The sequence below is a fragment of the Scyliorhinus canicula genome, chromosome 5 (genome assembly GCF_902713615.1).
Source record: "Scyliorhinus canicula chromosome 5, sScyCan1.1, whole genome shotgun sequence".
Classification (NCBI taxonomy): Eukaryota; Metazoa; Chordata; class Chondrichthyes; order Carcharhiniformes; family Scyliorhinidae; genus Scyliorhinus; species Scyliorhinus canicula.
This window is the reverse complement of record NC_052150.1, coordinates 172,106,591-172,128,876: the sequence shown is the minus strand read 5'-3', so window position 1 is coordinate 172,128,876 and position 22,286 is coordinate 172,106,591. Positions and strand designations below refer to the sequence as shown.

Sequence of the window (22,286 nt, the reverse complement as noted above, 5' to 3'; positions counted from 1 at the left end):
ACATTCAAAATCTAGAATCCCAGAGAAGAATTATGATGTATTTGTATTTTTATTCATTTATTGGATGTGTATTTATTGACTATCCTTAATTGCCAGTTGAAAGGTTATCCCCACAATGCTGTTAGGGAGGGAGTTCCAGGATGTTGACCAGCGACAGTTAAGTAAGTGATGTACTTTCAAATGAGGTGGTGTGTGGCTTGGAGGAGAACTTGCAGGTTGTGGTGTTTGTTACAATTCCCGACCGGACCCCAATAGTGGCTAAGATACTGGACAAAGAAGCCAATATTTTTTAATTTTGTGAGGAAAGCTGCTTCGACTCAGTCGTGATTTCTGAAGAAATAAGGATTATGGTATAATAAAACAAACTTTATTACTAACACAGTATTAAAATCTTTACTATTACACCAGAAAATAGCTTACAATTACCATGTAATACATGGTATTAATTGGCATCTTTATTCCCATTTAAACAATAAGAAAATAGACCATTTCAGCTCTCAACCCACCCTAAATACCAATGCCACAAAGGAATACTTGCTTTAGAGAGTTATTCTTTGAAATAGAGATCTCTTGATGTTGCTTTACAGAAAAGATCTATCTCCTGTCAGATCTGTCTCCTGGCTGTATGTCTTCAAAATCTGTTGCAACTGGCTTGTTTCAAGTCCCCCTTGTCCTCAGACAAGTCTACACTGCTTTAAATACTGTTAGTTACGCGATTCTCCGGACGCACTCGCCCGGCGACTGGAAATTCTCGCCTGAGGTCAATGGACCTTTACATGGTTCGTGTCCCACCCGTGACGATCTTGCAGCGGGCGGGCAGAATAATCCAGCCCTTTATCTCTTTTAACTAACCTACAGTGAGAGCAGGGCTGCCTCCCTTGTGCACACAGCTTCATTCAGCTCAGAGCTGAACTGAAAATGCTTTCTCAAAAAGACTCATGCCTTTTTATTTTTGTTTGTTTGTTTTTTAAAATAAATTTAGAATACCTAGTTCATTTTTTTTCCAATTAAGGGGCAATTTAGCGTGACCAATCCACCTAGCCTGCACATCTTTTGGGTTATGGGGGCAAAACCCAGGCAAACACTGGGAGAATGTGCAAACTCCACATGGACAGTGACCCAGATCTGGGATCGAACCCGGGACCTCAGCGCAGTGAGGCAGCAGGGCTAACCCACTGTGCCACCGTGCTGCCCAAAAAGACTCATGCCTGAGCTCCACCCAGCAATGTCATTATCTCACCAAGCTGAAAACTAATTAAGTACGGTAAGGTAAAGTCGCCATAGTCCCAGATGACCATCGGCTGCTTTCCCCTTTGAGTGGGAGAGCTGACAGGTGGTGATTTAACCTGAGGATCACCACACCTCAGGCGAGGGGCAAGGTTGAGAAGGCAGGGCCTTCATGAACAACCTCAGCTGGTATGGGGATTGTACCCTCACTGCTGGCCTTGTTTTGCATCATGAATAATAATCTTTATAATAATCTTTATTATGGTAATAATCTTTATCAATGCCACAAGTAGGCTTACACCTGGAGGAAACCCGGACAGTGACCCAAGCCAGGAATTGAACCCGGGTCACTGGCGCTGTGAAGCAACAGTGCTGACTTGTCTAGCCAAGTGAGCTTAAACAGCCCCCAAAACTAATGAACTCCCCAGGGAATGAAAACAAAATATTAGCTCAAGCTTTTTACGATGGTTAATTGCATCTCTGGCTTCTAAAAGCTTTCTTGTCTTTCAACCTAAGAATCTTTTAAAACATGATTTCAGCAATCAAACACACTCTAACCCAGGCGTTTAACGTTTACTTCACCACATACTTACTGTACAATATATTTGAAATTCCTACGTTCATCACATTTTCCAGTGCATTCACTGCCTTCGTCTTTCTAGGTGGTAGAGATTGTGGGTTTGGGAGGTGCTGTCAAAGGAGCCTTGGTGAGTTCCTGTAGTGCACCTTGCAGATGGTACACTATTACCATCCTGAACCAGACCCCAACAGTGGCTAGGAGACTGGGCAGAAACTCTAGTATTTTGTTTTAACTTTGTAAGACTGTGTGGAAAGAATAACTCACTTCAGGAGTGATTTTATGCAAATTAGGGGCAAGGTGTGTTAAAACAAACTTTATTACTAACATAGTATTAAAATATCTTGACTATCACACAAGAAAATACAATTACCCCTTAAACAATGCTAATCAATACAATAACACAATAACTGAAAAGAACAATGCAGATTTTCTGGCTGTATTTCTTCAGAAACATCTTGGCTTGCCTTACAGCCACAAACAAACACTGAAGCTCAACACCTGACTGCTTCATCCCCTGGCTCCTGCCACTAACTACATCTGTACTGACTGAACACAATGGGCATAATCGAACAGAAAGGTGTCATTTGTGCTGGGTTTTGCTGGGAATATTCCGTCAGCTCTGTCAACAAGTTCCCCACTGCTATCTAACCACACTGAGTCATTCTTTTTGGCCCTGTGGAGTTTCTCACCGGGCTATCCCACACTTAGAATAATGTTCATCACTGGGGAGCTGAAGCCACTGGTCAGACTGGCTCCTCCGAGATCAGGCCACAATTTTGAAAGGGCTCCCCACATCCCCACCCACAGGCAATGCCGCTCCCCACACACATGGGCACTGCCACTCCTCCCACAAGTGATGGCACCCTGCTGTGGAGTCACTGAGTGCCCCCCCCCTTTCAGGCCTTCCCACACCCCCTTTCAGGCCAGCCTTCCAGGACTCCCACCATTCACCCCCATCACTCCCAATCTTCCGGAGGCTCCTTCATACCCGCCCTGTACCCCTCCATCCTCCTTTCACAGACACAGCCCCCCTCAGGCCATGACCCTTGGCACTGGCACCCTCCCTGGTAGTGCTGCTGCCGGCTTTGCAGTGCCAGTCTGAAAGTGCCAAGGTGCCTATGTTCAAGGGGAAGAGCCAGGGGGGCACCCCATCTTATCCCTGACCACCCAGGGCCTCCGATGGCCTGGGAGATCCCCCTACTCTGGTACCATTCCACCTGGTCCAAATTTGTGTGGACCAGTGCTGAATAGTGCCCAGCTGAGATTTTCCTGGGGAGGCTGGCAGATGCCAGGAGCCTGGTAGATCCGGATTGAGTCTCCCAGTGAGGCTTGGTCCTGCCTATTATGGGTGGGATTTAGATCGCAACCCGTGAGGCGTACAGGCTATCTCCCGGCCATTCAGGCACAAAATGGCTGGTAGATAGCGCCTAATGTCTCTAACTACTGCATAGGGAACCATTAGTCCAACTTTTACGGTGCTTTAATTGCACCTCTGACTCCTAAATATCCTGCTTTCTTCAAACCAGGATTAAAAAAACACACTGCTGCAGCAGTCATACACAAATCAGCCCAGGTTTTTAACCCTTAACTGCACCAAATACATATAGTACAATATATCTGACATTACTACATTCATCACACCTCCCCCCTTAAAAAAATGAGCCAGCAACATAAACAGATGGCTACATTTTTCAATGCCTTTCAACTTTAAACATTGTTTATTACTAAATATAACAAATACTCTATAAGATACATATATTACATTTAAGCATACAAATTTAACATAGTATAGTCCATTTCAGTCTTTCCTTTCCACTTTCAAATTTACCAGTCTTCTCACATTTCAAAGTCATGATAAATCATTGAAAATCATGTTTTCTCTTCCTGTTATATGTACAATTTTCAAAGTAAATGGTTGTAGCGTAAACGATCTTGCATTTCGATCCTTAAACATTTTCCAAAACTTTAATGGATTATGGTCTGTATATACAAATGTCGCCGATGAATTGTTCGCAACATAAATGTCAAAATATTGCAACACAGTACCAAACTATATGGTCAAATATTTATTTTGATTAATATTTTGTTTCCAAGAAAAATAACCAACAGGACTTTCTATGTCGTCATCTTACGACAGTACAACACCACCGCCCACATCACTTGCATCAATTGCCACCTTAAATTGCTTGGCAAAATTAGGTGTCACCTTCTGCTCCAGTGGTTAATACAGTTTTCAGATCGTCAAATTCCTCTTGACATTCTGAGGTCCACTGAAATTTCCTGTGCTTTTCCAGAAGTTCAGGCGTGGATCAACTTCACCTCTAAAATTTGTCATGTATTTCCGGTAGAAACCACTCATGCCCAGGAATCTCAGAACGTCCACCCTCATTGATGGGATTGGAAACGACCCAATAGCTTTTGTTTTCACATGATGGGCTACAAATTGAAGGCATGTAAAATCACCGGCTCCAACGCACCCCTTCCTGATGAGCTCAACGCATTCTATACACGCTTCGAGCAAGAGGTCAGCGAGAGCACGCCCTCCACCCTAGATGCCTCGGATGAACTTGAATCTGAGATCACCATTGCAAATGTCAGAGCAGCCTTCTCAAAGGTCAACTCATGGAAAGCCACTAGCCTGGATAGGGTAGGAGTAGTAAGGAGAGGCAACAAAACCTCCTACACGATCATCCTCAACACCGGTGCCCCACAAGGCTGTGTCCTCAGCCCCCTACTATACTCCTTATACACCTATGATTTTGTGGCTAAATTCTCCTCCAACTTGATTTTCAAATTTGCTGATGACACCACTGTTGTGGATCGGATTTCAAACAATGACGAGGCAGAGTACAGGAATGAGATAGAGAATCTGGTGAACTGGTGCGCCGACAATAATCTCTCCTTCAATTTAAAAAAAAATGAAGGAGATTGTCATCGACTAGGAAGTGTAGAGGAGAACAAGCCCCTGTCTACATCAATGGGAACGAAGCATGGGTGGGAGAGGGGAAGGTATCAGACATCTACCAAGAACTTATGGAATTTAGCTTTTCTCCGGTGGAGGAGCTAAAGGGCAAGTGGGAAGACAAGCTGGGGGGAGAGATAGAGGCGGGTCTGTGGGCGGATGCCTCATCATGTGCCAGGCGTAGTCCACGGGGCGCAGATGACGGTGGCCCGGATGAGCAAGTTTTTCGGGGTAGAGAACAGGTGTGCAAGGTGCGCAGGAAGTCCAGCAATACATGTCCACATGTTTTGGGCATGTCCGGAGCTTAGAGGGTTTTGGCAGGGTTTCGTGAAGTCAATGTCCACGGTACTCAAAACACAGGTGGTGCCGAACCCGGAAGTGGCGATCTTTGGAGTGTCGGAAGAGCCGGAGTTCAGGGGGTGAAAGAGGCTGACGTCTTGGCCTTTGCCTCCCTGGTAGCCAGAGACTAATCTTATTAATGTTGAGGGACTTGAAGCCTCCGAGTGTAGAGACCTGGGCTAGTGACATGGCTGGGTTTCTTAGTCTTGAGAAAATAAAGTTTGTCTTAAGAGGGTCAATGTTAGGGTTCACCCGGAGGTGGCAGCCGTTCGTTGACTTTCTCAGGGAAAATTAAAATGTCAGCAGAAGCAGAATTCCCCCAAAAAAGGGGAGGGGAGGGCCAGACTGTTGTTTTATTGTTGGGTTGTGTGAAGATTGTGATGGGGATGGAAATGTTTATTGTGTCATGAAATTAAGTTACTGTGAAAAGTCTCTAGTCGCCACATTCCGGCGCCTGTTCGGGGAGGCTGGTACGGGAATTGAACCACGCTGCTGGCCTGCCTCGGTCTGCTTTAAAAGCCAGCTATTTAGCCCTGTGCTAAACCAGCCCATGTTAACATCGCTATTATTGTTATTATAAAAATAGCAAATATCCTAATAAAATATTTTTTTTAAAAAGTGGGAACTAAGTAGAAAGGGTTGAGAGCTTCAAGTTTTTAGGTGTCTAGATTAGCAATAACTTGTCCTGGTCCCCCCATGCTGACACTATAGTTAAGAAAGCCCTAAACGACTCTACTTTCTCAGAAGACTAAGGAAATTTGGCATGTCAGCTATGACTCTCAGCAACTTTTACAGATGCACCATTGAAAGCATTGTTCCTGGTTGTATCAGAGCTTTGTATGGTTCCTGCTCTGCCCAAGACCGCAGGAAATTACAAAAGGTTGTGAATATAGCCCAGTCCATCACGCAAACCAGCCTCCCATCCATTGACTCTGTCTATAATTCCCGCTGCCTTGGAGAGGCAACCAGCATAATTAAGGACGCCAGAGACCCCGTAGATATTCTCTTCCACCTTCTTCCGTTAGGAAAAAGATACAAAAGTTTGAGATCATGTACCAACCGACTCAGGAACAGCTTCTTCCCTGCTGCCATCAGACTTTTGAATGGGCCTACGTCGGATAAAGTTGACCTATAACTGTACACCCTGGCTATGACTGTAACATTACATTCTGTAGTCTCTCATTCCTTCGCTATGTGTGGTATATGTTGTCTGTATGGCATGCAAGAAACAGTAATTTTCACTGTATACTAATACATGTGACAATAAATCAAAGCAAATTCTGTTGGGCCATCTGACAATGTCCAATTGTATGGCCTAAGAATGTGACTAGAGATTTTGAAAATTCACTTGCAGCCAATTTTACCACCCGTCCAGCCTCTTGGATTGAATCATTCCTTTAAATATTCCTTCCATATTTAGCTGAACACCACCAAATCGTCAATGTTCAATGTACAAATCTGTATAAATCTGACCCTATTTCCAGTTTTCTCTAGCTTTGACAAGTCATTCAGACTCGATATTAGCACCCTTCTCTCCACAGTTGCTGTCAGACCTGCTGAGATTGTCCACAATATGTTCTGTTTTTGTTTCAGATTCCAGCATCCACAGTAATTTGCTTTTATACATACTATGCAATTGTTTCGTCCAGAGATGACCCTGTTAGTTAATCTTTGGAATGTTTTTTTGCATATGCTTCATTCCAGATGGCATAACTTTAAACTGATACAGACCATTCGGTGTCACAAAAGCCAAAACTTCCTTTGACTTGTCTGATCATGGTACTTGCCTGTATCCTTTACGTAAGTCAAGTTTGGAACAAAAATTCACTTGTCCCACCTTTTCAACATAGTCTTCCAAATGAGGGTTGGAATACAAATCTGACTTTGTTACTGCGTTGATTTTTCTATAGTCGACACACAATCATTATGTTCCATCCATTTTGGTACCATCACAATAGGTGAGCTCCAATTGCTGCAACTCACTCTAATGATATCATTTAAAAAATATATATATTTTTATTCTGCTTTTTCACATTTTCTCCAAAATTTGCACCCACCAACAATAAACAATAAGCAGTAACGAATATAATGTCAATCCCCATATCAATAAAAACAATCCCATCCTCCCACCAACACCCAGACATTAGCCCGCATGTTAACATAAACAAATGAGAAAAAGGAATGAGGAATCACCCATAGTCACCATTAACACATACAGTCCCCCTCCCCTCAATCCTCTCAACCCCCCCCCCCAACCAATGTATGATATTATTCAATTCTTGAAAGTGCATAATGAATAACGCCCATGAATTGTAGAATCCCTCCATCCTTCCCCTCAGTTCAAACTTAACCTTCTCAAGAGTCAAGAATTCCAACAGAAACGATGATATAATTCTTAAGCATGTTTTCAATCTCCTTTTGAACCTGTGCTAACTTTAGTGGATTGAGCATGTATGGAATTTGCTTAATTGGAGCAGCATTTCCCCCAACTCTATCATGTATAATTACTTTTGTATTTCCCAATTTGTTCCCATTTAGAATGGTAGTAGTGCCGCACGACATGATTGAGATTTCTGATCAGTGGTAAGCCCCAGGAGGTGCATTTGGTGGATTCAGTGTCGGAAATGCCTTTTAATATCACGGGGAAGTGGTTAAATTCTTTTGACGAATTGTCAGGCATTTGTGTACCGCAAATGTTACTTGGCATTTATCAACCCAAACCTGAAAGCCATGTTACATTGGACATGGATTGCTTCATTTGAGGGGTCACGAATGTAATCTGAAGACTCTGGCCTGGTTTCCCCCAAAATGGCGCTATGTCCCCACACCGGCTGGTGTTTTACTCCGGAGCTTTCTATAAATAAGATAAGCCAATTCACTTACCTGCAGGGGGCTAGTAGTCACCCAGAGTAGTTCATGCAGCAGTTCACTTCTGGTTTTGAGTCCTCGCATGCTGCCGAGCGCCATGGCGGACGCGGAGGCAGCTGCAAAAGGTAAGCCCCCCCCGATTGGCCACGCCCCCGAAGATCCGACCGACCTGATCTGTCCCCCGGCGCCCAGTAGCCCCCCCCCCCCCCGGTGTCCGCTCCTCCCACCCCCCCCACCAGGGCGGCCGCGGACTGAGTCCGCAGCCACCACGTGAGCTTCCCGAATGGCAATAGGTGGTTAGAACCACGCCGGGAAATCAGCCGTTTGAGAGCGGATGATCACTGGGCGGCCCTCTCGCAATGACCCCCTAGCCGCACAGTGTACTCCGCGAACACGCCGATTCTCGGGTCCCAGAGAATTGCCGGACCGTCGCCAGACCAGATTTCGGCACGAAAGTTGATTCTCCGCCCCCGTGTCAAACGCGATTTCGCCGCGGGTCTGCGGAGAATCCAGCCCACTATATTTTAATGCATTTTCTGTCAGTAGTCCTAAAGGTCTTTGTCTTCTGCTGATAATAATCAGATCACATCCCAATAAGTAAAATAAATTTAGCAAAAAGATTGTCAGTTTTTTTGGCATCGGTTTTAAGGTTTTTGAGAGCTGAATTGCATGTAACCTCAATTTGAATAGTTTGGAGTTGGCGCAGTTGAAGAGGTTGATCGTGGATCTATTGGTTGTTGTCCACTCATGTTCTTGGCATTCGGCAAGGAGAACATCTCGATCCTAACAGACTTGAAAGATGAGACAAGTATCAGCCTTAGTTATGCTTAAATGTGAGGAAATGGTTTGGGATATGGTGCCCAACATTGTGCAGGTCCTTTCAGGGACTCATTTTTAATTTGCTTTGAATAGGATGTAAAATTGATTGACATCTTTATTACTGACTAGCCCATCAAAGAACATTTCCTTAACTCTGTCACCATCAACAAGCCCTTGTCCACCTCAAAGCCTTCTCCTATTACTCTCTGCTTTAGCTTCTTCCTTTAATGTCCTTTAACTCACAACTCTCTCTCATTTGAACTGCTAGATCTTGCTGCCTCTATTAATTTGTTCAACAGATGCTTTGCCTCTAGATTTAACATCTTGGTCCCTCATGGTCTGCATCCCCTTAGGGCAGTAATATGAGAACCACGGCCTGCTACATGTAGATCCTGGGCACCTATAGCCATATCTATCTTGGGCAGTATTATAACGTGGCTCCTGTCAAATCCATTTAGCAATCCACAATAATCATAGAATCTACAATGCAGAAGGAGGCCATTCGGTCCATTGAGTCTGCACCGGCCCTTGGAAAGAGCAGCCTACCCAAGCCCACAACTCCACCCTATCCCAGTAACCCTGTAACCCCACCCAACCTTTTTGGACACTAAGGACAACTTATTATGGCCAATCCACCTGACCTGCACATCTTTGGACTGTAGGAAGATACCGAAGCTCCCGGAGGAAACCCATGCAAACACGGGGAGAACGTGTAGACAGTTCTCCGGACAGACCGTGACCCAAGCGGGGAATCGAACCCTGTGGGATCTTGCAGGATAACTGATAATACAAAGGTAATTGTGTCCTTTGTCCCTCTCTCTTTGATTTCTCTCCCCACTCTCCCCTTAATTCCTTGTTTCTCATTGCACTGTTTCTTAGCCTCTGACTGCCAGCTCTCTTGATGCCACATCTCAACTTGAGCGAGCGCCTTATCACTTGGGTATCAGTGCATGGTCAAATGTATTTTCCCCAGTCTGGTCAAAATTGGCATCACACCTTGCTGAGAAGCTCACACTGTCCAGTTGTATCTGTTACTTACCACCCTACCTAAGCTTTTGCCTTTTTTAAAGGTTTTTAAAGGTGTTAGCAACATTCTCCAACTCGACAGTGCCCAAGTGTCATGGGTTGAGGTTAGGCTTAGGATGGATTTATATTCACAAATTGTGGCATTGTTTTTCCTCTGCCTTGGTGCACTGGAACAAAAGCATAAATGAAGCATTGAGGCGAAGCTCGCTCCCTAACAGAAGCTACTTAATATAATCCACTTTCTTGATACTTTAGATTCTTCCTCTTTTAATCCTTATCCAGTTCTTTTTAAAAATGCTATAATCTATGCATTTGCAATCAATTGTAGTAACACATTCTATATTCCAGTAAAGCTTTCGAATTTCTGAAAGGTTGAATGAAAGGAAATAAGGGAATAGGCTGCCATTCAGTTCCATTATTTTCCTTTTTTGCAGCTACAGATAAACATGACGCTTGAGACCGTTTTGTCGCTATTCGTGCACAGATTAAGCTATTTTTCTTCCTCTAAATTATATTCTGTTTTCAGCAAGTTTATAAACAAATCATATGTAACAAACAGAATAATCTTCCCCTTAACTGAAAGGACTTTGTCCATTCCCTTCACTGTACGTGAGCGCAAATGAATGCAAGTGTCTTCCAGAGCTATTCTTTAGCTGTGTATAACAAAAATAATTTTAGCATTGAGAACTTGGCATTTTAACTTGACAGGAAATGATTCCCTATTGGAGGATGAATATCAGTGTACTTATTTTCTCATTGTCCACAATTCTTTTATCAACATACTGCACGTCATATTTAAAGGGGAAGAATTGAGCACAAAGATCTTTGCCAATGAGGCTTTCTAAACAGGCTGTTCCTGTGAGGTAAATGCGAATGATACTCAATTGCACAGAAGCTAGATGTTTCAGTTAAAATCACAAACTTGCTCTCTGGAAAACTTAAGGTACAAGTTCTGTTTAGGAGGATTGGAAGAAATAAAATCGGGTGAAGAAAGGAAAAAAAACCCAAAGAAAATAGTAAATGTTGTCTGGTGTTTTGTGATCTAAATGCTCCGGATCTGTTCCGTTCACTCTGAATGTGGAATGGACTAAAAGTAGGGAAAGGCCACTGACAGGAAAAATCTATTTCCTTAGTTCTCCAAAAAGCAACTCAGGAATGTTTGAACAACCATTAAATTAGAAGTTATTTTCGAAGAAATTTATTGTTCAGAAACCTTTGAAATACGCAAAGAGCATAATGCTGTCTTGTCTAAGGTTTCAACAGTTTTCAAAACGAAAAGAAGTACAGATTTCCTGTAATTGAATTTAAAGAAATGTTGAACTTGTAAAGCTGCCACTAACACCATAATTATTGAAAATACCTTCCAGGAATAGTAATGTAGACTCACGAGGCTTTGGGAAATAGCCATACAGTCCTTTGGTACAGATTGTGGTGGATGAAATTGTATTTTTTTAGTGAAGAACATGAAACTTGAGAGCTTGAGTAACCAAACATTAGCAGCTAGCTGATGGAATATTGAACTGAGTGAGCTTGTATAACAGTTAACATGCATGAGTCAGTGCAAGTGAACAAAATAATATTTTTCAAGGGGCACCTTATTCATGAAAAACAAAAGCCTAAATTGCATCACAACGTCTAATCATTTTTGCCCCTGCCATCACATTATTGTGAGGAAAATGGTCAATGGCAGTTCTGACTCATACTTCTTGACAGAAATGCATTTACTGAATGTTCCCTAGGTGATATCCTATACTTTTTGAATTTTTCGAAGAAATATATCTCCCTTAGCTGTGTGTTGTCCCTCAGGGGCATATGCAAGTAGAGGGTCAGTTTCCATAAGTTACCAATTCTACCTCTCCATCACACCCCTTAACTCATTCAGTGCTGTCAGCCTCTTGTATGGCATCACGTCATGGATTAGTCACTGTGTCCTCCAACTCAAATTTGTAAATATCAAAACCATTGTTTTCAACCTGCATGAACTCTTGTTACTTTTTCACTGATTGCTTTCCTCTCTGGCAACCATTTCAATCTGAGTCAGAGTGTGTGAAAAATTGTATTTCTGTTGGACTCTGAGCTGATCTTTAATTTTGCACTCAATCTAGTGTAGAACCTCATTTCCACATCTGCAACATTGTCCTTCCGCACATAGAAACATAGAAATTTGTAGCAGTAGTAGGCCATTCAGGCCTGCTCCACCATTCATTATGATCATGGCTAATGATTTAACTCAGTGACCTGGGCCGGGATTCTCCCCTGCCCAGGGGACATCTATTTTCACTCTTTCCAGAATTGCTAACACCTCCTCCTTATGACCTCAAGCCCTTCTAGTCTGGTACCCTGTATCTCAGTATTCTCCTCAACAACATTGTCTTTTTCCTGCGTGAATACTGATGAAAAATATTCATTTAGCACCTCTCCTATCTCCTCGGACTCCACGCACAACTTCCCACTACTGTCCTTGACTGGCCCTACTCTTACCCTAGTCATTCTTTTATTCCTGACATATCTATAGAACGCTTTAGGGTTATCCTTGATCCTACCTGCCAAAGACTTCTCATGTCCCCTCCTGGCTCTTCTTAGCTCTCTCTTTCGGTCCTTCCTAGCTAACTTGTAACTCTCGAGCGTCCTAACTGAACCTTCACGTCTCATCTTCACATAAGCCTCCTTCTTCTTCTTGACAAGTGTTTCAGTGTTTACTAAGTGTTTACTTTAGTAAACCACGGTTCCCTCGCTCGACCACTTCCTCCCTGCCTGACAGGTACATACTTATCAAGGACACGCAGTAGCTGTTCCTTGAACAAGCTCCACATTTCCATTGTGCCCACCCCCTCCAATTTCCCTCCCCATCCGATGCATCCCAAGTCTTGCCTCATCGCATCATAATTGCCTTTCCCCCAGATATAACTCTTGCCCTGCGGTATATACCTATCCCTTCCAACACTAAAGTAAATGTAATCGAATTGTGGTCACTATCACCAAAGTGCTCACCTACCTCCAAATCTAACACCTGTCCTGGTTCATTGCCCAGTACCAAATCCAATATGGCCTTGCGTCTCGTTGGCCTATCTACATACTGTGTCAGGAAACCTTCCTGCACATATTGGACAAAAATGGACCTATTTAATGTACTCGAACTGCAACATGTAGCGTTTCCAGTCAATATTTGGAAAGTTAAAGTCCCCCATAACAACTATCCTGTTACTTTCGCTCCTATCCAGAATCATCTTTGCAATCCTTTCCTCTACATCTCTGGAACTTTTCGGAGGCCTATAGAAAATCCCTAACAGGGTGACCTCTCCTTTCCTGTTTCTAACCTCAGCCCATACTACCTCAGTAGACGAGTCCTCATCAAACGTCCTTTCTGCCACCGTAATACTGTCCCTGACTAACAATGCCACCCCTCCTCCTCTTTTACCACCTTCCCTGAGCTTACTGAAATATCTAAACCCTGGCACCTGCAACAACCTTCCTGTCCCTGCTCTATCCATGTCTCCGAAATGGCCACAACATCGAAGCCCCAGGTACCAACCCATGCCGCAAGTTCATCCACCTTATTCTGGATGCTCCTGGCATTGAAGTAGACACACATTAAACCACCTTCCTGCCTGCCGGTACACTCCTGCAACTTTGAAACCTTACTCATGACCTCACTACTCTCAACCTCCTGTATACTGGAGCTACAATTCAGGTTCCCAATCCCCTGCTGAACTAGTTTAAACCCTCCCGAAGAGCATTAGCAAATTTCCCCCCAAGGATATTGGTACCCCTCTGGTCCAGGTGTAGGCCATCCCGTTTGTAGAGGTCCCACCTACCCCAGAATGAGCCCCAATTGTCCAGGAATCTGAAACCCTCCCTCCTGCACCATCCCTGTAGCCACATGTTCAACTGCTCTCTCTCCCTATTCCTCATCTTGCTAGCACATGGCACGGGTAACAACCCAGAGATAATAACTCTGTTGGTCCTAGATCTAAGTTTCCACCCTAGCTCCCTGTATTCCTGCCTTACATCCCTATCCCTTTTCCTACCTATGTCGTTGGTACCTATGTGGACCATGACTTGGGGCTGCTCCCCCTCTCCCTTAAGCAGGGGCCTCACCTGGAAATGCTATGAGTAAGAAATTGCTAACTGCAAGGACAAACATTACAGGCTGTCAACCAGCTATTTTAATCCACACTGATACTGTGAATGTGCATTAAAGAACTCATCATCTGAAGCAAGAATTCTATCTTTTGACCTTAACTCTTTTTTTTTCACCCTCTTCCACCACACTGTGTTTGTCTGTCATGTGTGTGTGGGTAGAGGGTGGGGCAGTTAAAGGAAGAGTTGGGTATTAGCTTTCCGTTAGCAGCCGTATTTACTGCATATTTGTTCTTGTTATAAATGAACAGTAATTGTGTTTAAGCTTACAAACCTTGTGACTGTAATTATTGGCCAGCCAAGGGCCAAAGATTTTGGGTATTTTAATTGGAATTATTGGTTAATTCACTTGCGTTGTGACTCCGGAATGAGTGGGGCTGGAATTAACCACCGTGCACTTGCCCGGGGTGTCAACATTACCGCCCGCTACAAGGTGTTGTTGCACATTTTCCTCCATCAATCTGTAGCCATTCAGATAATAATCTGCCTTCCTGTTTTTGTTATCAAAATGGATAACCTCACACTTAACCACATTATATTGCATCACACTGAAGCATCTCTGTATCCTCCTCACAGTCCACCCTCTCACCTAGCTTTGCACCACCTGAAAATTTGGAGGTATTACACTTCGCTCACTCACCTTAAACCATTAATGTATGTTGTGAATAGCTGGGGTCCTAGCACCTCAGTAGCCACTGCCTGCCATTTGGAAAAAGACCAGTCTATTCCTACTCTGTTTCCTGTCTGATAACCAGTTTTCTATCCATCTCCATACACTACTCCCAAACCCATGCTCTTTAATTTTAAAAGTTTATGTCATACGTTAATCTCTTATGTGGAACTTTGTCGAAAGCCTTCTGAAAGTCTAAATAAACCACATCCACTGGTTCCCCCTCGTCAACAGTACTAGTTACATCTTTGAAGAAATCCAGTAGATCTGTCGAGCATGATTTCCCTTTTGTAAATCGATGCTGACTGTCCGATCCTGCCACCAAATGCTCTGCTGTTAATCTTTTATAATAGATTCCCACATTTTCACCACTACTGATGTCAGGCTGACTGGTCCACAATTCCCTATTTTCTCACGATAATAACAATAATCTTTATTGTCACATGTAAGCTTGACTGTGAAAAGAGCCTAGTCACCACTCTCCGGCACCAGTTCGGGTACACATGTGAGAATTCAGAACCTCCTTTTTAAAATAGTGATATTGCATTAACTTCTCTCCAATCTGTAGGAACTGTATCAGAATTTATAGCATCTTGGATGATGACCACCAAAGCATCCACTATTTCATAAAGTACTCTATGATGTAGATTATCAGGCCCTGGGGATTTACCGGCCTTAAATCCTATCAATTTCCTCAACACCATTTCCCTGCTAATGCTGATTTCCTTCAGTTCCTCCCTCTCACTAGCATTTATGTTATGTTACTTGTGTATTCCTTTGTGATAACAGAACTAAAGCATGTATTTAGTTGGTCAGCCATTTCTTTGTTCCTCATTATAAATTCTCCTGTTTCCTACTGTAAGGGACTTACATTTTGTCTTCACCAATCGTTTTCTGTACACATACCAATAGAAGCTTTTACAGTCAGTTTGTCTGTTCCCCACAAGCTTACTCTCGTACTTTATTCCCCCTTCTTAATCCCTTTGTCCTCCTTTTTTCCCCATAGAATTTACAGTGCAGGAGGCCATTCGGCCCATTGAGTCTGCACCGGCTCTTAGAAAGAGCACCCTACCCAAGGTCAACACCTCCACCCTATCTCCATAATCCAGTAACCCCACCCAACACTAAAGGCAATTTATCATGGCCAATCCACCTAACCTGCACATCTTTGGACTGTGGGAGGAAACCGGAGCACCCGGAGGAAACCCACGCACACACGGGGAGGATGTGCAGACTCCGCACAGTGACCCAAGCCGGAATCGAACCTGGGACCCTGGAGCTGTGAAGCAATTGTGCTATCAACAATGCTACCGTGCTGCCCTACAATGCTACCGTGCTGCCCTGCTCGACAGGCACCCAATCCGCCACCTTAAAACATTCACTCCCTCCATCAGTGGCATATTGTGGCTATAGTGTGTACCATACAAAAGATGTATTGCCGCAACTTGCCACACCTGGATTCACTTTGCTGAATTCTAAACTGCTCCCAATTTTCAGGTCTGCTGTTTTTTCTGGCCAATTTGTATCTAATACTATCTCTAATTTCCATTGTAAGCCATGGTTTGGCTATATTTCCTGTTTTATTTTTGCACCAGATAGGAATGAAAAATTATTGCAGTTCATCGAGGCGCTGTTTGAATATTTGCCATTGCCTATCCACAGTCATCCCTTTCAGTAACATTCCCCATTCCATCATAGCCAACTCGTGTCTCAAACAATTGTAGTTTCCTTTAAGATTCAGGTTCCTAGTGTCAACTACATCACTCTCTATCTTGATGAAGAATTCTATCATATTACGGTCCTCCTCAAGGATCCTCGCACAACTAGATTATTAATTACTCCTTTCTCATTACGCAACACCCAGTCTAGGATGGCCTGTTATCTAGTTCCTCAACATATTGGTCTAGAAAACCATCCTGTATACACTGCAGGAATTCCTCCACTAGCGTATAGTTACTAATTTGATTTTCCCAATCACAATGCAGATAAAAATCAGCCATAATTAATGATGTTCCTTTATTACAGGTGTCTCTAATTTCCTGTTTAATGCAATTCCCAATATCACTACTTCAGTTTGGTGATCTATATACAATGCCCACTAATGTTTTTGACCCTTGGTGTTGCTCAGTCCTACCCATACAGATTCTCCATCGCCGGAGCGAATATCCTTCCTCACTATTTTGTTAATTTCTTCCTTAACCAACAATGAAACTCCACTGCCTTTTTCTTTTTGTCTACCCTTCCTAAATACCTAATACCCCTGCATTTTCACTTCCCATCCCTGGTCACCCTACAGCCATGCCTCCATAACCCTGACTATGTCATACCCATTTACATCTATTTGCGTGGTTAATTCATCCACTTTATTGTGAATGCTCTGTGCATTAGGGCACAAAGTCTTGAGGCTTGTCTTTTTAATATTCCCATTATTTTTCACAATGGCCCTGTTTGATTCTGGCCCTTAATTTCTCTGCCTATCACTTTACCTTTTCCCCTTTCTGTCTTTTGTTCTAGTTCGTGTTTCCCCCTTCTCTGACATCTTGCATAGGTTCCATCCTCTGCCATTTTAGTTTAAACCCTCCCCAGCCACTCTAGAAAATACTCTCCAGGCATCAATCCTGGTCCTGCCCAGGTGTAACCCGTCCAGTTTGTATGGGTTCCACTTCCCCCAGAATCGGTTCCAATGTCCCAGGAATCTGAAACCTTTTCCATCACACTATCTCTTCAGCAACATATTCATCTGATATATTCTGCTATTTCTGTTCTGACTAGCATGTGGCACTGATAGTAATCCTGAGATCACCACCTTTGAGGTCCTACTTTTCAACTTCCTAACTCCCTATATTCTGTTTTTAAGACTTCATCCCTTTTTTTAACCTGTGTTGTCTGTGTGGTAGTTACCACTGTTATATTGTATGTGCCGCATATGAGGTGTATTACGGTAAGGCCTCTGTAGTACAGGTATGGGGGTAGATCCCTGCCTGCCGGCTCCGCCCAGTAGGCGGAGTATAAATGCGTGTGCTCTTCGAGCTGCAGCCATTTCGGCAGCAGCTGCGGGCGGCTACACATCTCTGCGTAATAAAGCCTCGATTACACTCTACTCGCGTCTCGTCGTAATTGATAGTGCATCAGCCTGTACCAATGTGTACTATAACGATCGACCATCTTCGCTTCGGAGCCATTGGTGTAGATAGGGGCTGGTGTCGTACTACTCTTCCTGAAGCCGGTGATCAGTTCCTTGGTTTTGCTGACATTTAGAGAGAGATTGTTATCGGTGCACCATGCAACCAAGTGGTCTGTCTCCCTTCTGTGGTCTGACTAGTTGTTGTTTGAGGTACACCCACCATAGTCATATCATCTGCAAACTGTGCAGGGAGGGGTCAAGTCCAAGATTACAGAGTTTGGTTATTAGTCTTGTCTGGATAATGATGTTCAAGGTGGATCTGGAGTGTATGAACAGTAGTCTGACGTAGGTGTCCTTGTTGAGGTGTTATAGTGTTGATTGTAGGGCCAGGGTGATAGCATCTGCTGTGGACCGCTTGCGGCGATAGGCGAACTGCAGTGGATCGAAACCGCCTGGGAGGCTGCCGATGATCCATCCCATGGTTAGCCGGTATTATTGTGGTCTTCTTGAAGGAGATGGGAACCTCAGAGCGGAGAAATGAGGAGTTGAAGATGTCTGTGAATGCACTCGTCAGCTGGTCTGCACAGGATCTAAGTGCACGCCCGGGGATTCCGTTTAACCTTAAGGCACAAAAACACCCATCAAATTCCCTAGCCATGCAGAAGCGGTGTCGCCAACTCCAGCCCATGAGGGTACGCCTCTGCGTCACCAATGAGGTGAAGGCAACGACATCCGTACCCGTCCAAAGCTCTGGCATATCAAAAAACCCAAACATAGCCACCAAAGGGCAGGGCTCTAGCTCAATATTTAGGATAGCTCCATACCTCCTCCACCAATATTGGCCCCAACTCCTCCACCCGTTTAGCCTTCATCCGTTCCACCAAACTCAGCTCTTTCCCTCTGATTTATTCATACATGCCGGATATACTGCCTCCTCTGACCCCAAATGGGAGAGAATCTTTCCAGTAAGGATGATGGTGGAACCACCGGGAAATTTAAAAAACCCTTAACAAATCTCCATACCCGGAGGTACCTACACATGTCTGAGCTGAGACTTCACCTCCACGAGAGTCACAAAAGTCTAACACCCTGAAAATGGCTTCTAGGTGCCCTGGTACCGAGTTCACGAGCACTACCCCAAGATAACACTGAGAACTCCCTCCAACAAACCCCTCACATTGCACGTAACTGTCCTAACCGGGAGTGTCTCACCGCTAGCCATCCCCCCCTTGGCCAGGGGGGGGGGTCGGACCGGCTCAGGCGGCAGGCGGGTGTGGGGGAAGATGTTAGCCTTTGTCTCGCTGATTACCCGGAGACGCGTCTTGTTGGGGTGGAGGTCAGCTTCTCCACCAAATGCCACGGCTTGGCGAGGGGACCTACTTGAACTTTTGTGACTCTCGTGGAGGTGAAGTCTTAGCTGAAGGGGATGAAGGAAGGTTTTACAATTTATGGGGGCTGTTTCCTATGCACTTTCGACAATTGGTTGCCGTTAAACATTTGGGGTGGGAAGGGAGGGGGGGGGGGGGGGGGGGTATTGTTGTCTTTGGTTACACTGTTCACCGATTGACTGTTAATTTGTGTTTTTTACCTGGAGTGTATGGGTGGATGTTTTGGTCTGTATATAGAGTGGGGTGCAGTTTGTGTGTGGGGGATTGGTACTGTATCGTTTTTGTTTGTTTTTTCTTTGGTTGTTTATTGATGAAAATGTTGAAAATTAGGAGAATAAAAAGATTTGTAGATATATAGATATATATATTTCTCAATTTTGTCACCTTCCTTCCTGCTATCAAAAACATATTAAAGCTCTCTTCAGCTGTACCTTCACCCCCTTGCTACTTTTGATTTTCCCTTTTTTATCTCCTGTCTATTATATCAACTATTTTGATGCATCCTGTGTGCATGCAGTTTCAGAAATAATTAATGACCTATCACAGAACATGTTGCCTTTTTAGTTTTATTGCATTAGTAACATGTTTGTTAACATAAGTCATTTTGCTCAAAAAATGATACACGGTGTGAAATATTTTGAGATGTTCTGTTAATATAATCATTTGCAAGGTCTTCTCCCCCCCGCTATTGTCTTTCTATATTTGTCATTCTTGTCTTCTCTCTTTCTTATCAAAATCACAGGGAATAGAAGTTGGTATTGTTAAAAAAGATGAGCTTGAATGTTACTATGTTGGTATGACTTCCTTGATCACTCTTAGACCAAGGACATCACTGAAAGAGCTCCTCGAGGTAATGTCCACACATCATCAGTTGCTTCATCAATGACCCTTCCTCCGTGATAAGGTCAGATTGTAATGCAATCAATTTCATCCAGAATTCCTTGGAAAATGAAGCAGTCTATTCTTACATGCACAAGGACCTGAAAAACAGTCAGATTTGGGCTCATAAATAGAAAGCAATATTTGTGCCAACCCAATAAATAAGCAATGGTCATCTCCAGCAAATGCAAGTCTAATCATCTCTCATTGACATTCAGCAGCATTTTCAATGCTGATACCCAAACCGTCAATATTTTGGCGGTTGGGGATGTGGTAGTGGTGTTACCATTGACCAGAAACTTAACTGGATCAACACCTAATACTGTAGCAAGTACAACAGGTCAACCTGCTTGACTGACACACCATGAACAATCTTACATATTCACTCCTTCCACTACTGGTGCACCATGGCTGCAGTATGTACAGGCTACAATATGTATGGCAGTAACTCAAGCCTCCTTCAAACCTGTAACCTTTAATTCCTAAACCAGGTTTTCCAAACTCAGGGTGGCGACCCACGAGTGAGTTACGGGCGGGTGTCGGCAGGGTCGCAGAGCGATCGGTCGTGGCACTTCCAATTGCGGGAGAAGCACCCAACGGTCACAACCAGCTTTTAGGTTGAGAATGCTGCCACCACTGCCAGCAGCCGCAGCATTTTGCCTTGCTCCATCCGATTGGCACCCAGATTATTAATGGATGATTAGTGTTCCTAACGTCACATCTGGTGCCTCATTGTGATGGGTTTATGTACTCCGGATCCGACAACACTATCTTACAAACCTATAATTTAGGTTAAGCCACCAAAAGAGGGAAATCTGTTTCTCGCCTAAGACTCAGAATAGCTCTCACGAGGGAACCCTATTTAGTGTAGGGTTTTCCTGTTATCTTATCTCTTGATGTTTTACAAATTTCCTATAGCCAAATGGTCAGGTTTGTTGTTTTATCAACAATATGTGCTTTAATGATCTCAGTGTCTGCTTGAATCTCAAGTGTCTAAGATACATGGTTGGGCAGGGACTTGTTGGAGACATCTTTCCACTTCTGTCTATTTTCAGTGTGTCAAATTTCTTCGATATATAGATGTGAAGATAGATACTATTCTGAATGGTGTTATCTCAAACAGCCAAACAAGATTTCAGTTACTTTCTCGTAGAAGTTCAGATATGCCACTCATAACTAAAATCCCCTACCTCTGTCGGTTGTGGACCCTTGTCATTTAAGACTTCCTAAATGAGTGTCTAGGATCTAAAACTTATTGAGAATAAGACTACACAGTTTAATTTCTAATAATAGTATTTTTATTATAAAATCCTCTTAATTGATACATACAGAATTGCAGAGTTAAAAATATAAATTGATTAACAGTCCTTAGTTATCTGTTAAGGATATAAAATAGTTAACAGTCCTTTGTTATCTGCTAACAAACTAACTTCTCTAAGAGAATGATATATCTAAACATGGAAAATCCTGAAGTATCTCATATCAATTTCTAATACATTTCTAAGAAGTTTAATAGAAACATACTTACAGAAATCATTGGTCTTTGTTTGACGAGGCAAGCTGCAGAACAGACTTTGATCCACTCCAACAGGAGAGAGTGAGATACCAATTCTACCAAAATGTCCTTCTTTTTATACTTTTTTTATTTTTAAAAATATTTTTTATTCTCCTTTTTCACATTTTCTCCCAAATTTATACCGAACAATAAACAATAATCAGTAACGAATGTAATGTCATAATCAATAACAATGATCCCATCCTTCCACCAAACCCCAGACATTAGCCTGCATGTTAAACATAAACAAATGAGGAAAAGGAATCAGGAATCACCCATAGTCACCATTAACACATACAGTCCCCCTCCCTCCCCACCCCCTAGTGTTCGATGTGATCCAATCCTCAAAAGTGCATAACGAATAACGCCCATGAATTGTAGAACCCCTTAATCCTTCCCCTCAGTTCAAATTTGACCTTTTCAAGCGTCAAGAATTCCAGCAGGTCCCCCAAAGATGCCATGGCACAGGGTGGAGAGGTTGATCTCCACCCTAACAGTATCCGCCTTTGAGCGATCAATGAGGAGAAGGCTACAATATCTGTCTCCACGCCCGTTTCCAACCTCGGCTGATCCGACACCCCAAATATGGCCTCCCGAGGGCCCGGGTCCAGTTCCACGTGCACCACTTTAGAGATTACCCTAAACACCTACTTCCAGTAATCCTCCAGCTTTGGACAGGACCAAAACATATGAAAGCGGATTGCGCTTT

The 22,286-nt window shown here is 43.4% G+C and overlaps 1 protein-coding gene across 2 annotated transcripts in view; it reads left to right on the top strand.

The window, feature by feature from the left end:
• Positions 1-22,286, top strand: part of LOC119966431 (LIM zinc-binding domain-containing Nebulette-like) — a 450,954-nt gene that overhangs the window by 183,723 nt on the left and 244,945 nt on the right. The gene's annotated exons all lie outside the window — the stretch shown is intronic.